Source organism: Parambassis ranga, chromosome 21 (genome assembly GCF_900634625.1).
Source record: "Parambassis ranga chromosome 21, fParRan2.1, whole genome shotgun sequence".
Lineage (NCBI taxonomy): Eukaryota > Metazoa > Chordata > Actinopteri > Ambassidae > Parambassis > Parambassis ranga.
The window spans coordinates 1,702,445-1,718,893 of record NC_041041.1 but is presented as its reverse complement, the minus strand read 5'-3'; the positions used below and the strand labels follow the sequence as shown (position 1 = coordinate 1,718,893).

Below are 16,449 nucleotides of genomic sequence, written 5' to 3'. Positions count from 1 at the left end.
CATTTGGCAGCTTTCCTTCAACTCATTTTGATTTTGCGTTTTATTCGCTTTTTTTTCTGCCCATCATTCGTTTTATTCCAAGCGCGCAAAGTCACATCTGCGTAGGAGAGCGCTTGGCGCACTTCTTCCCCAAAGGACAGAGACAAAAATCTCCATTCTCCTGTTTGGATGTAGACCGGACGGCTGGCTGAATGGGTGACCTCGCTGAAACACAGACTATCGCCAGCCCGCACCCACTGTATGGAAACGTGTTTTCTCTGTTGACCTGGAGTTGTGATGTCCAGAGCCTTCCCCACTGACTGACAAACGGCGTCGTACCATTTTGGAATCGAGTTGAAGGTAGGCCAATTCCCCTCCCGGCGTGCCGACATAACACGGGGTTATTTTCTGAGTTTTTAAGTTGGCAGACCTGCATTTGGGTGATTGCAGCAGTGCTCTGACCGCCCGTCACTGTGGGTTTGTGTCGGACAGTTGCAGCAGATATTCTAGAAAAAATAAGACGGTGATGGAGATCAGTTTAAAAAGATCAGAGCCAGACACACGCTTTAAGGAGAAGTTCGGCACCTGGCACTGTCGCAGCACCGGGGCGAGTTGGAATATGACACAGACAGAAGCCAGAGATACAGTCAGATGTGTCGCAGTGTGAGAGGGAATCTGGGAGCCTCAGTTTTTGTATATTTGCCTCACGATGTTTGCTCATAAGCTCAATCATGGAGATTCCGGAGAAGCCCTCTGCAGTGCGGTCTCATCCACCGGGCCGCCGGGCTCACCGGAGCTCACTGAGGAGAGGATTTAGATAAAGGTGTAAACGAAGCGGCAGCTTTCCCAGAAGGCAGCCACCAGTAAGCCTTATTATATGCACAATCCTGCCTTTATACGGCTGCTGGCTGCGCCGAGGCGCCGGCGTGACAATGACACAGACCCACAAAAATACACAAAAACTTATCATCTACCCTCTCTCTTTCCCTCGCTCTGTGTGTGTGTGTGTGTGTGTGTGTGTGTGTGTGTGTCACGTGCACACCCACACACTCCCCGAGTTTGAAAGCGGTGTGCGTGAGAGAGTGCGTCACTGTAGGCACAGATAAAAGTCGGGCACACACACATTTGTATGATTTTATTTCGCTCTCCGTGCCAGAGGAGCTCCCCCTGTGCGCGCTGACAGGCGCGGGGTTCGACCCGCGCGTCACCCAGCGCGGCCCGTTGGGTAGAACCGCGCGAATACCGACGCATGACGCAGGAATCTGAGCGGCGATAGATGATGATCCTATTTCTGGAAGTGCGCCTGGAGATCAGAAATGCCGGATCACTTTAAGCCGTAGTGGCACCCCCCCAGCAGGAAGCTTATTTATTGCGTTTTTCTGCTCCACATTGTGTTCAGGCAGAGCTGCTACAGGTCTGCTGCTGTGCTCGCCTCTCCCTCAGAGGGAGGCGGGCTGCTCAGGCTCCCTGGAACTTAAACTCAGCCAATGCTGTGTCGCTGGGTACCGTTACATGTCTTAGATGACCCATATATATATCTGTGCTGGCAGAGGCCAGTTGGAAGAGAGCCACAATTTCCAATTGTTACCATACAAAGTCATGAGAATAAACGTCTAGACTCGGCGCTGGCACGCTGCTGGTTGCGGGAGCTCGGAGCTCGGGGCCCGGCGTTAATGAATCCGTGAAGTGACGCCGGCCTGACGGTCCAGAGCGCGGCGCGGGGGCCGCTGGCAGGCCGGGGAGGATGGCAGGAACTGTCCGTGGTGCTGAGCACACACACCCTTTGTTCCACTGGGGCCTGATTGTGTAAGTTGGAGTGTTCAGCGACTCTTTGGCTTCACGTACATTTCATATCTAAATATTTCAGCAGAAAGAATTTTGTAGTATTCGGCCAACAATAACATTCATTTAACCCCTTGTAAAAATATGCTAATAGTCTTCATACATATTTGATTGTATCCATCCTAAGCTGCCACATTAGATCCCACAGCTGCACTGCTCATGGTGTAATGACACATTGAGCCTGTATGACTCTCACTTTTGGCCCTGGATCACAGTGTTTGCTTTAAATGGCATCATCGTGTGTACTGAATGCTGTTAAAATCCATTAGTTCAGGGCTTGGCGCAGCCATGTGTTTTACTATGAAAATGACAAGTAAAGCAGACACTACTACAAACAAGGGATGCACCATATTGCATATTTGCTGATATTTCCAACTCCCCTTGGCCAATATAATTACATATTTTTAATTCCATCCAGGTTTCTTTGTAAGTGAAATTAAACTTCTAGTGTTCGGACTGTTTCTGCACCCTTAAGTAATCCACATTCTCTCCCTGATGTCTGTTTTTAAGGCATTCACACACAGTGGTGAACTTACAGTATCTGCAGATATCTTAATCTTATTGGCTGATGGCCAATATTTCATTTTATCTGTGATAACAATGTCTTACAGCATCACTCCCACGAACATATGCAGTAATATCTCGAGGAGCAGCTGTATATAACTGCATAAATGCAACAATTTTATGAGATAAGTTTTCCTTGATATAGAAGGCTACTATAAAAATGTGCATGTATCATATTAAGCATCTGTACATCTAGATAACTTAGACTTAGAAGGGTTAAATCAAAGACAAACATGCTAAGAAACAGAGCATCCAGTCTGTGAAGGCAGTTTAAGTCAGTGTTTTTATCGAGCTGGTGATTGTATAAGATGATGTCTCCTGCTGTATCTTCTGTTGGGATTTAGCAGATCTTAACACACAATTGGGCCTGTTACACTGTGCATGGTGCACACCAGGCCTGCTATAAGCACAGTTGGGGAACTGATACACAAACCAAGAGGAAATCAAATTAACTCTGAGGGCGCTTTAACATCTACTGTGCACCTCATAATTGGCTGCATCTCTTTTCTGTGATTACTGTTTCTCAGTATCTATGGATGTTCATGATCCACTGTGAATATATTAAAATCTGTTGATAGCAGCGTTTGATACACTCACAAAGGACTCAGTGCCCAGTGGGACCACAGGAAGGCAATTTGTCTGTGTGTTAATGGTCTTTTAGTATGAAGGAATAGCTGCTGGAGTTTTCTTGAAGTGGTCCTCTGCTGGTGATGAATGACGTGTGTGTTTTCCCTTAACATTGATTGAATTAGGCCACCCCGCAGACCCATCGCTTTCCTCGAGGAGCGAAGGCGATCCTGTGGCGAGGTTTATCAATAAGCGTGGGGATGGAGTGTAAGTGGTAGTGTTGCCGGGGGCAGACAGCCGGTGATGAGGAGGGGGAACACACTTAGGGAGAGTCCCACTGATCACACAGCAGATTGGGAGCCCTTGGTGCTAGCGTCTGTCGGCCTCTGCCGTAGGGGGAGAGAGTGGTGGAGCCACACAGAGCTGACCCAGAACCACAAGCTGGGCCAACTTCAGGCCAGCTTCCTCGCTGAGGCCTGCTCACGTCTTCGTGCTTTATTAATAGCTTTCATCACTTGTGTAACTTCAGCTTATGCTGTTGAATCAGTTCAAGTGAGGATTTCTGATTTTTTAACTGATTTAAATCTCACATCGGGACAATTTCCACCAATTTGTATCAACAAAAACCCTCAGAACACGCACACTAGATGACTCAACCAGACCTTGAGACCACACGCATCATGACTTCAGAGGCAAAGAAAGATGGAGGACGGTGGATGTCGTAAGCTGGCTGTTTTTGGATATTGTGGTTTGTGTGTATGAAACATTGTTGAGGCTTGCGTTGTTGCTGCAAATCCACCAGTTGGTCTTTTTTTCCTTTTTTCCATTCGGTCCAGTCATGTTGTGTTTTGTGGTTGCCTCCATGTTTTGAGTTTTGAGTTGCTAAAGCGAGCAGCATCATCTGGTGATGCTTCCCAGTCTGCCTGCTCTCATTGGCTGTTGCAGCAGCTGCAGTCTGACCGAGTCATAAATATCAAACAGGGTTTGAGATCATAGAGGCTCTGACTTGGATCAGGAGCACTAAAATAATCATATTGACACAACAGCGTTGAATAATTGGTTGTGACAGGGCTCCATCCAGGCCACGCCCCCGTGATCGTTGCAGAAGAAGGCAAATTGGGGCCATAATAGGGGCAAATCATCAAGTGTGAAGCCAACTTTAGAAGCACTGTGATCAGGTGGCGACTGCGGCTGACTCAGAACAAAGCATCCAGCACGCACAGGGTTTTGATGGCTTTGTTTTGAAGGCTGGTTGCTTTGACGTGGACCCCCATGAGGCCACTGGCAGCTGAGCTCCCGCTGTGGCAGATTGATATTTGTAATTTAAGGGAAGCTGTCACACAGCATCCTCCAGATGGAGAGAGCCGCGGAGGCACGCAGTCGATTAAACACGGTTTGTTTAGAAATAATCATTTTGATGTGGGAGCTGAGGATTCATTTGAGGCATATTGGCTCTAAGGTTCAAAATGTTCAATTACACACTGACAATCACATAATAATAATAACACATAGCTGTAGACTATAGAGCGGTGTCAGGGAATTGAAGCTTTCAGCCCAACTGTAATCCAGTGAAGTCTGTTGGATCACCAGAACACATCAGGAACTACAGTGATTTGTGTTCCTGTTGCAAAGAAGCCTGAGAGCTAATTCATTAACATACACACACACACACACACACACACAAACTGCATTGTTTTCATCTGCGAACTGTTGGAATTGATATTTGGAGGAGGGTCATGTTTTAAAGGGCCATCTCCTCCTTGTCACAGTGATTGACAATAAAGGAACAATAAACAGCACGGAGAGAATGCTGCTTGATTAACCGGCCTTCAGAAGAATCCAACACGCACAATAAATCAGGCTTCCATCTCACAAATTAGGACGATGGCATTTAGATGCTGCTTTGACGACCTTCAGGCTTGAACCCATGAGACATTCACACTCACAGGTCGAAATGACAAAGGCAGCAGTGATGTCGAGCTTTAAACCCGTAATATGATGTATATAATAATATGTAATTGTTGTGTGTAAAATGGAAAGGAGGCATATAGGGTTGGGGTAAATACGTCATAGTGTCACAATATATGAAGGCTAAATGGTCTGAAGTCTGGTACTGAGGTTTGTGTATTTGTTATGATGTGTTTTGTGTCGTTAGGTTCCATGGGACACTGTGGTTTGAGCTGAAGCAGATGATTTTGTGATGCTAAGCCTTCATTACAAGGCAAACGTCTTCCATTTGTAACAAACGTCTATGCCATTTTTCCCACTTATTCATCAGACTGCAGACCACACATAGCTACACCTGAACACTTCACCCCTTTCCTTGAGCCGGATGAGGCCGAACATTTATGAAACATTTAGACTCAAAATGTTTTTGACGAGTTTCAGCCTAATGATGATGTAGTGCAGTTATTAACTGGAGTCATTTCCACCAGAGCAACATTTTTACAGTGTGTAGTACATTCTTCTTCTTTTCGGCTGCCTGGAGTTTCCACCTGCAGCACTTTCTCAGAAACCTTCACTTTGTACTTTTCCTTTGACAGCTGCTGATGTAGAAACCAGAGCTATGTGTGTCAAGGTTGCTTCCAGCACTTGGCCTTTTTAATTCTGTCCCTTTAAACCACCAGCTGTCAGCAGTTGTGTATTTAATTGAGGTGCTGTTGAGTCACTCCTCTCATCAGGTGAGGCTCCTTTATGTGAACAGTATGTTAGCTGCAGAATGGCTCAGGGAAGAACAAACAGGTGTAGCTGAGCTGTAGAATGGTGTATGCATGGAAGCACTTCATTTCTGTGTATTTTAAATTTTGTTGATGATATTTTAATCACAACTCATTACTCCCAGATGAGGATCTCCCAGGAAAATCATTATTAGTTTCGTCCATCAGGATATTTAATTTTTCATTTTCAATTTCTTACTAACCACTAACTAACCACAGCTTTGAAGGTCCCCTGACATTAACCAGACGGTCATTTTAAACCGCCATCTCTTATTAAAGTGTGTCTGTGCCTAAATCCAGCCACAGTGTAGCATCAGGACCTGCACTGCCGTCAGACAGTATGTTGCACCAGAAAACACCAACATTTATTTTATTAATCAGTTCATTAATGTGTCTCATTCTGCTGCACTCAGGACTGTGCCGTTCATGTTCTGCAGTCACTGCTGCTTTATTTTAGTTTAGTGCTTCACGGACACCATTTTCTGCTACCATGGTAACCAGTTACTGTTTTTGTACCAGGCTGTAAACATGTTTATTTCTGCTGTAAAGTTGGACGTTTATGCAGGTTTGTGGGGATTGACTCACTCTTGCAGCCAGCTCTCAGAGGAGCATCTTCATCGTTGGCCAGCTATACTACCTCAGCCACGAGGAAGCAGCGGCCGGTGTGAGCCCTGATGATGATATACGCTGTTGCTTTGAAGAGTCTGTTCAGCCAGACAGCGCTCATAAGAGCCGTCTTGAAGGTTTGGAGGACGTTCTGCCCTCTCAGCTGACCATGACTTATTATTTTTATGCATGATTACATCTGGCTTGGAAAAGCCATCTGAATAAATCTCAGATTTCTCTTTCTGCCGCCACCAAATAGAAGACTCGACCACAGCAGCCATAATGGAATCATTCTCTCAGCTGTCACTTTGCATTGGTTCTGGGCGGATCGTACCGTTGTCCCATGGGTGAACATGTAGGAGCCGTGATATGAGCTGCTCCTGCTCATACAGTACACACAGGAGTGTAGAATAGTGAAAACATGTCAATCTTACAAAAAAATAAAAACAGGGACATCTGTGATGGATCTCTGAACCTATGAGGACTGCTGTGCAACACATGATGAACCTGCAGCTGATGCACTGTCTGAGGGACAGCTCACCTGGTTAAGAGGATGTATCATTACATCCTGATTGGTTCATCAGCTATAATTTTATTCATAAGTCTTTCATATCTTCTCTGTTGCTGTGTATCGTATCCATCAGATATGCTGCTCTACAAACATGGCGTCGTCTGTGTCGATTTCACTGTGAGATGCCATCATACTTTCGTTCACCTGGACGTGAAATATTATTTTTCAGTATTATTTTAATACTGAAAAATCTCATCACACCTCCTCTTATACACACACAATATTAGCTTTGGCAAATTAGCTTGTCATACTGGATGAAGTTGTATTTAAAGGTGTAATTTAATCTTTTTTGTAGAATTGAAAGTGACTCCAGTCGGAGCATTCCTTGGAGATGCTGGAAGTCTCAGAGCACTAAGAAAGTTGTTCTAATTTTCAAAATCAGATCACAGCACGAAATTGTAAGCCGCTAACTCTCAATGGCCTGGACCACAAAACACACACACACACACACACACACGGTGGGAGAGAGAGTAAAAAGTGACTTTATCTCATTTTTCCCTTGCTGGCTTGTCAACCTGTCTCTGGAATCCACTCAGCTCGGAGCTATAAAGTAGGAAAGACAAAAAACAACACGCAGCCAAGGTCACGAGAAAACTGGCGAGGGACAGAGTGAGACGCAGTCAGACAAAAGGAGAAGTTCTTCTGCTGCTTTCTGAAGCTGAACCTCCCGGCCCTGTTATTTTGCCAGCCGCTGCGGTCTGTGTTACAGTGCAATGAGTCCCCAGGGAGTGCCATAAATATTACACCGCTCACGTTGTGTACAGGATGCTGGCTATTAGTGCCATTGGTCAGTAATGAGTGGCTACCAAGTCCCAGCCAACTGTTAAAGGTCTTTTAAACACTCTTCCAATCGAGTTCACACACATGGCAGCGGCTAAGCGCAGCGGAGAGCCTCCTTGTTAGAGGATGAGCTAATATTTTTCTCTCTCACATGTACAGGGCTCATAATGAACACTCACAAACGTGAGCTTTTTAAGTAACGCTGGAGGACTACAAAGCGTCTCTTTTTGTCAGCTGTGACTTTGCAGCGTGTTTGTCGAAGGTCAGTGACATCTATGTGTCTCTTCATCTTGCATATGCTTGTGTGTGAGTGTGAGTGTGAGTGTGTGTGTGTGTGTGTGTATATATACACCCTGACTTGACACACAGGCACAGTCAGTCCTGTTCTTGGCTCCAGCAGTGATCTGGCACGTCTCCTAGTCCTGCAGCCCCTGCCATGCCTCCCTCTCTCCCTCTCTTTCTCCTGCTGTCTCCTCCTCCTCCTCCTCCTCCCTTTCTCCATCCACACACCAGTGCAGATCAGCCTGCCCAGGCCTTGCAGGGTGTCAGGGAGGAAAAGAGAGCTGACGAGACGTTCACGCAGGCTTTAATGGTATACCTCCTCATTTCTGCCTAGCTTTGTATTGCTTTGCTATCGTATGACGGCAATATGTGTCATACAATAGGTGTGGAACACTGTGGCTGTTTACAGGCCAGAATGACACTCGAATGAAAAAAACCCCTTCGATATTCCTCTGACAAAACCCTGGATAACCTCACAGCTGCTGACACACACACACACCGTGTTACAGTTCTGTTTCTGTTCACATAAATCCTGTAATAAGATTCCATCTGAGATAACTGGACTGCTCCCTGCAGGGCCTTTTCCCCTCTTTGAGACCCACAGCAGCTGCACTGTAGAATGGAGCTGTGGTCAGTGAACAATCAATGATACCGGCTGTGTGTGTGTGTGTGTGTGTATTGAGGATTTTAAATAACATTTCTGAATCAACAGACACTAGACATGAAAGTTTAACAACTACTCTGGATTTAATATAATAATGGCATTTACTGACGGTTTAATATTTTCATGATTTACTGCATAAATTTGACCCAAAACATCACACAAGTCCTGACAGAACACAAAGAGAACCGATCCATGGTTTCTGTCCTGAAGGACATTAGCCAATGTGAGAGTGGCCTGTAGCTGCTTAGAGGTTCACATACTTTTACCTTTACCTGGATAAAAAATAAGACAACATTTGTTTGGTTTTCCTTCCTCGTTTCATATTCATGCAGAAATATAGAAAACCTTCAGTTTCAGCCATAAACATGAAACTGGTGAATAATATAAACATTGTTATGCTGCATAGTCCCTATAGCCTTGCTGTGTACTAAAAAATCTTTGCCATGTTCATACATGAAGAAATCTATACTGTATGTGTGCATTGTTTATTGTGGGGGAGCTGGATATTGAGATATTGGTTTTGGAATGGTGTCATACAGTGAAGTGCACACTACAGGTCAGACTCAGGAGACAGCTGAAGGTCAGGAGACGTGTTCATACAGGGTGTAGGCTGCACCATGTTGGCTTTGTAAAATGTTCAATTAAACATTACTGAGCTCCATCAATCCACCCGTCCCCTGTGAGGGTCCACGCTGCTGGTTGGCTGCTGTTCGTGTGATGCTTGTTGGTTCAGCTTGTATATATATTCGTCTTAGACTCATTGTAGGCAGGGAGCTGCAGGGAAGAAGACTCAGATCCAGTGTGTGGTATCAGCACTGTCGGTTTACAGACTCACTGGTGAGTGGCTGCTTTCTTTTAGTTTCTTGGACGGTATCTTCATCATGATTTGCTCATACTTTCCATCTCTGTGATGCTTTTTGTAATTACTTTCGTGGCGCTCCTTATTTTTTCCAAATCAGTGGAAACATTTTAAAAAGTTTCGTCGAAGTTCGTAGACAAAATCCATCACTTGGGAGTTGTAGCAAAGTTTCATCAGAGTGATCACAACGTTTGGGATGGGCTGTATTATTCATATGAATGCGCATGCTGCTGCTGCTGTGAGAGCTGTGATGAGACATGAAGCAACATCTGATGTCTGTCTCCTGATTCACTGATTTCATTGTTTTCTCTACAAAAATAAAAAAATCAAATCAAATATTTAGCTTGCTCTGTGGTCCTGCTGCTGTCAGTCATGCCCAGGCCAGACTTACTGATCAAAGGAAGACGCTGCAGTCAAATCTCAAACTGAATCAGGTTTGTTGGCCAAAACACATTTTTGACTCCAATTTAGACCTCAAAATGCAGAAGATATTGTTGGATAAAGCTGAACAAATGTAACAATGCAGCTTTTATGTACAGAAAGGTTAGCATAAAACATGGAGAGGTCCTGAGGCCTGCACTACAAAGCAGAATTAGTGAGTTAGCATCGTGTTTTTGGGCCTAAAGTCAGAGTTAGAAGGGTCACAGGGGTGGCTACACCTGCTCCTGAAGGAACCTGGACTGCCCCAGGGTCCACTCGGAGACCGAGGTGATCAGAAGAATATTAAAGAATATTAAAATGAACTTCTGCAGACAGTCTGTGTGATGATAACACCGAAACCAGCCATCCGTATGAGACCACAATCACATGTGGACTATACTGGTGTTCAAATAGACCATTACATTTAATAAAAATTAAAAAAGACCAGGTATATCTATCATAGCCTTTTTGCTTAGTGTACATGCTGCATCAGTTCAACCTGGCAGAGGCAGTGAACAGTAAGAAATAATCAATGAGCTTCACCTTGTTTTAACCAGCATGCCTCTCTGGTCTGATTTGCTTCAGCTGTGTTGCTGTTTTCATCCTGATGATAGCTCTATGTTCTCCATAACAACCATCTGCTCCTGCTGGATAAAGTGTGTGACCCACAAACACTTCGTTTTCTTGTAAAAAAAAAAAAAAATCACTTTAATGTGGATGGACACAGGGACTCTGGGTTAACAGAGCAACTAATTATCCACCATGGTCGGACCAGAATCAAAGTCCAGCTCTGAAGGGACGGTCTTGTACTAAAACCCCCTGAGTGTGGCTGCAAATAGGCTGAAAGTGTAGGAGAATGGTGGAATAAATACTGTGCATGTAAAGAGACACAACAGCTGGGATGACCTCACATTTGTACAAGTTTACATGATGGCTTTAATAATCGTGATGTCATTTTCTACTTCTGTATTTCTGATAAAAGCAACAAAACATTTCAGCGCTCACTTTGTAATGTTTTCAAAAATGTGTTACACACAGATACACAGACCTGCACATGTGACTGGATTTTTATCGGTGGCATCTCTCCTATCTGTTGTAACCTTTCCTTCTTTCCACCCACTTTCCTGTCCATTTCTTCCAGTCCTCTCTATTCCCAGTCTGTCCCTAGTCAAGCAGAGAATCGATTTTTAAACAGCCAACTCTCTGGGGACCGAGCAGAGAACCATTATTGGCCTCATTTAGGCTCCACTGCCACAGCGATGGCTTCTCTAGACAATAGGATAGACTCTGTCATGGATACCAAAGCGTAAATTCACATTCCAGCTGAAAACCGCTCAGGCCAGCATTTCCTGTTTTCAGGGGGGGCTTTGTTTAAAATAAATAAATGAAAATGTTGTCGGTGTGAGAGGATGGACCGCGGTGCCTCTCCACACACCGCTAACGTCGGCACATCCAGCACATTTCACAGCCGCAAGCAGGACAGGAGGGGGGGGGCGGTGAATGTATGGACTTTTCTTTTTTCTCCATGCTATTTACTGCAGTGCCACCTTTCAGTTTTTCATGGTTGCCGTGGTTTCTGTGCCGTCTGTAACATATGGCCGCATGTTGCTACTGTAAACAGCGGCTGCTGATTCCTCATCAGGGGACCGAGCTCATCGATAGCAGCTGTATGTCTGTCAGGCAGCTCAAGCGTGTAGATCCAATCACAGCTCTCTGTCTCTGTCTAAGATTGAAAGGTTTCAGGGAAGCTTCTTCAATTCCAGCACACTTTATCCTCTGTAGCAGCACATTATGTCGTGACCATACTGCAGCGACCAACGTTCGTCCCAGGAATCACAGGCGCCCCCCTCAGTTTGCCGTCAGTTTGTTCTTAAATGTCTGTTGATGAAGAACAACATCTGTATTTGAAAATGTTTGTCGCACCGTCTTTAATCTGAAACAAATCAGTGTCCTGCCACACAATGACTGCACATTTAGAGAAGTTGTTGGCAGAGCATTGGATACTTGGATGCCCTCTAACAACAGACATCAATATCAGACTGCAGTTTGGCAAATGAAAGATAATATGTCCCACGCCCGATGAAATAAGATTCAATTTGAATGAATCAATAATAACTTTTCTTAACTAAAATTGATGAGCTGATGTCTCTACACAGCTCTGTTGCTTAGCTACATGATTCACTATGAAAAGGACAGCTTATTTTTATGGTAAAGCCTGACCTCAGCTCCCCTCCCACATTCCTGTAGTAGGCGTGAAAAGGAAAGAAAAGTGATGCAATAGGTGTAGATGTTACTGTACACGTCTGACAGCACACCGTGATGCTGGATCAAAGATCACAAAAGAAGACGTAACCGTCCATGAGGTCACAGAGGAAACCAAGGAAACTTCTGAGCAACACGAAGTTGTCAGGATGGCCGAGCGGTCTAAGGCGCCAGACTCAAGGTGACAAACCTTCCAGTGAACGGGACTTCTGGTCTCTGAATGGAGGCGTGGGTTCGAATCCCACTTCTGACAGTATTCTATTCTATTCTATTCTCAACATGGTCTGTTTTTAAATGGGTCTGGAGAAATGAAACATTGCATCCAGCATCTAAACCTTAGCCCTTTCGTGAAGCATGGTGGTACTAAGTCATGGTTTGCTGTCTCTGGGCCAGGACGGGTTGCCAGTTTTACCCTAATATTGAAGCCAAATCCAGAAAGCAGACAGTAAAGAAGGAGCAGGTTACTCTATCCAGGCTAAATGGTGGATCATCTGTCAGCTTCATGTTCTTCTGTTTCAACTTCGGAAACACTGAGTTAGAAAAGCGTCCTGTTGGTGGAATGGGGATCACATTGCCCTAGTGTGTGTTCTGGCACAATAAATACAGAAACAGTGATTAAACCACACATAAATTATTGATGTCAGAGCATGTAAGAGAACATGACGCTGCGATGACTACACAGAGGAAGAATTAGGTTTAAAATAACATGTGTGTGTCATTGGGTGTGTCCTGGTGCGTTCCTGCGTTGGACAGAGTTTTTAGTCTTTCTGTGTGTCAGTAGTGGTCCGGCTGCCCCCAGTGGGGTGTACACACTAAATGGGCAAGGAGAGTGCTGGCCCCTGTTCTCCATGAAAGGCAGCATTGACTGGAAGCATGAGAGCGTCTCTGCAGCCAGTCATCCTTGGACAGCTGACAATGGCCTGGGCACGGGGGACGTAGCTGAAAGCAATCAACAACAACCGGAGGAAAATGCTTCGCTGCTGGTGGAACGTGTCTGAACTCAGACCTCAACAACCCACCGCTCTGCATTGGACCGGTCATGAGCAAGTGGCTTGGGCTGGCCTCGAAGCTCTCTTAATTAATTTCCGCTTCGTGCTTCAGTGTGCTCTTTTTACGCACACATTTGGTCGCCACGTGCTTCGTATGTTGGTAGTTAAGGAGACCAGCGGGGGGGGGGGGGGGGAGGTTCAGATTGGTTTAGAATCATGCTGTAATTTATCTCACTCAGTGAAAAGGTGCATGTTGGGACCGAGGCAGGGCATAGCTCACCGCACCTCGCTCGTTAACTCGCACCACCTAAGGCCGCTCCCCGGAGATTAACGAGGGCCGGCCATGGTCAAAGGCGGTCAAATGCGTTTTAACAAAAGCTCGTTTGGGCTACCACCAAGCGCTCATTTTTTATTCTGAGGCAGCGGTACACAGAATAATACTCACGGGGCCTGACTCACACTGTGACACATCTGGCACACAGGCAGAGCAAACACACATGTACACAGATGCAGCAGTGAACGCAGGTAGACATACAGTAAGCAGAGCTCTGTGCTCTGCTCTTTACCAGCTATCTCAGCATGAATCTCTTTGACACAGTGACACACAGAAACACCTATGACTCATTTGTGTGTGTGTGGGTGTGTGTGTGTGTGTGTGTGTGTGTGTGTGTGTGTACTCCTTTCCTTGCTCTTGTTGATATTAAGAGAATTTCCTACATTTTCTAATTTTCGACTCTTTCCACTTGCTCTTTGTTATGATTATTATCAGTCGGTATATTTGTCTTTCAGAGTAGTCCCCCAGAGGTTATTCTCTACAGCTGCTCCAGCATATGAATAATTCATTATTACTTAGTGGATCGTATACAAATAATATAAATATATATATGTATTTTTCCATCTCAGGGCAGCAGGGCTATGATCTGAATACAGCTGAGGAAGATCATTCCACCTGCCCAAGTCTGATTTAGTATTCTTGCAGTTATTACTCATGCAATATTGATCAAAACTGGTCATACACGGGTCTGTTCATGTGTGTGACGGAGACAGTTTAATCCCTTCTATTTGCTGCTGTGTAAATAAAGCGATATGCCCGTCGCCTGGGCTGCATTCAGTAGAATCCTCTGAGACCCTCATGCTCCTCTCATCTTGGTGGACCTGTCTCTACCTTCCACTAGTTTCAGTAGATGCATTATCGCACAATTACTATCATCCCATTAAACTCTATTATGATGTCCCATTCAATGGCCACTATCAGGTGCATTTAATGCAATTTAAAGGACTGGTTCTTCACTTATCAGTAGGTTCAGTAGGTGCACTTTATCGCCCTTTAAATGGCCTCATTATCACTGCACTGGTCTTTCTTTACCTACTGGTAGGTTCAGTAGATAGGTTTTCATTTTTCTCAGTTGCATTCATGGAGCAATGAATGATCAAAAATGTGTCGTGGCTTCTTTACCTGCCTGCAGGTACAGTAGGTGTGTAATCACTTATTACTAATAAAACAAACAAGCACCCGGCTCAACTAAAATCCCCACAGCCATGAGAGGTGAAACCTGTCAGACTCTTCTATCATGTGTTTGCTGATAGTCTGTCTGACACATTGATAGGGTCAGAAATCATTTTACTAATTTTAGGTAAAGCAAATGTGCACATTCAGTGTCAAATGGGATTAAATCCTAAATCACATAATTAATCACCCACAGAATGCCAAGATGGCGGAGCTTTCCTTCTCTGTCCTAAGATGGCACAGCAGCAGCAGCAGCAGCAGCAGCAGAGCTGGAAGTCAGAGTGTTTTCAGTTTTCAGTTCTACCTGTGATGTGTCCAGTGAAGTCCTGAGAAACACACACACACACACACCACATGCACACAGCAGAGTGTGTGTGTGTGTGTGTGTGTGTGTTAGCAGTAGCGTGAGGTGATAATTGAATTTGGGAGGAGATACTGCTCTCCTGGAAGATCCCGTCCCACAACAATGGCAGCAGACAGTACATTCCTGTGCTCCTTTGTCAGAGCCAGCCAGCAGGCAGTGCTGGGCCGTGGCCCTCATTTTCTGGTAAAAAGCAGCGGGCAAACGGCATGTGTGATGATGTGTGCATGCTTCATGCATCGCTGAAGCGTGGATATCACGGCATGCCTCTGTGTGTGCCTCCTCAAACACACCTGCTCCTGACGCCTCGGAGAAAAAGCTTGGCTGCAGTTAAGCAACTCCAGGATGTCTGGAAGAAGAGGAGGGTGCACTGTACGCACTAACGTTATATCTTTATGTTCAGAAAAGGTCAGATGAGTCTGTTACACGGAGAGAAGTTTGTCTAGTTTTGTATAGTTATAATGAACTCACAAGACGCTTGGCATTGTGGGAAAAAAGAACCATAAAGTGCACGGACACCCTGCGCAGCTTTAGCATGCTGCTGCTCTGTTTTCACTACTAGACCTGCAGCTGATGATTATTTGCATTATTGATTGATAGTCTGTGATTAATTAATCAATGTATTCTGACAGTTGATGGACCAACCAGTGGACAATGTTTCCGTTTCCAAACGTCCATTCATTGATCATTGCTGCAGCTTTAGAGCAGGGAGTGAGGATGAAGATGACAATCGTGTGTGTGTGTGTCTGCACTCAAAGGTACGCTCTGTCCTGTAACCATGCACACAGTCATTCAGTGAAGCACATCAGCTTGTATTAGACATGAAATGCTGGCATCGTGCCACTATCCAACTGCTCACAGCACAAATATTGACAAACACTGAGCTGGAGATGTTGTGGATAATTACACAGAAACACTGAATGCAGCCTTTCTGTAACCCACTGTAACAGAGTGAAGGGTCACAGAGCCACTTTTATCTGCTTCTCCATTATAGTGCATTGGAAAATATTTGTATACATTTGATTCATTCTTACTCGGGTCATATTTATCTATCTATCTATTTGCTATTGATCGGTCGATCTATACACACGTAGATCGATGGTGTATTTTTTAGCGGACACTCGCTCATTGCTCATATGCTCATTAGACTCTCCACCCTCTTTGTATCTGCACAGAGCCATTAGCTGATGGGGGAGTTACGGATGCAGCTACAAACACTGAGCAGGTTATTACGTTTTTTTTTTTTTAAAGGTCTTTTAACAGCACAAAGAGCAGCAAATCCTTCAGCTGTGGCATTTGCCAGAATGTTATTGGCAAAGCAGTGTTTATCGACTGAAGTTGTTTCCTAGTAGAATGCAATCGAGGAGAAGAGAAAGGCTCCTTTTTAAAGCAGGAGTTGCGAGTGCCGTGTAAACACACCCTGAGAGAAGCTCCTTTCATTAGCTATGCTAATCTGGAGTGCACGTGACTCGCTGCAGA

The 16,449-nt window shown here is 44.9% G+C and overlaps 1 protein-coding gene and 1 non-coding gene across 2 annotated transcripts in view; both read left to right on the top strand.

Moving 5' to 3' along the window:
* The first annotated feature begins 220 nt into the window (after positions 1-220).
* il1rapl1a (interleukin 1 receptor accessory protein-like 1a) overlaps positions 221-16,449 on the top strand; it is a 137,229-nt gene continuing 121,000 nt past the window's right edge. The window contains exon 1 of the mRNA XM_028393326.1: positions 221-339. The gene's annotated coding sequence lies outside the window, so the exon portion shown is untranslated. The remainder of the gene's footprint in view (positions 340-16,449) is intronic.
* On the top strand, positions 12,257-12,366 carry trnal-caa (transfer RNA leucine (anticodon CAA)). The gene is made up of 2 exons: positions 12,257-12,294; positions 12,321-12,366. It is a non-coding gene; the product is annotated as a tRNA-Leu (tRNA).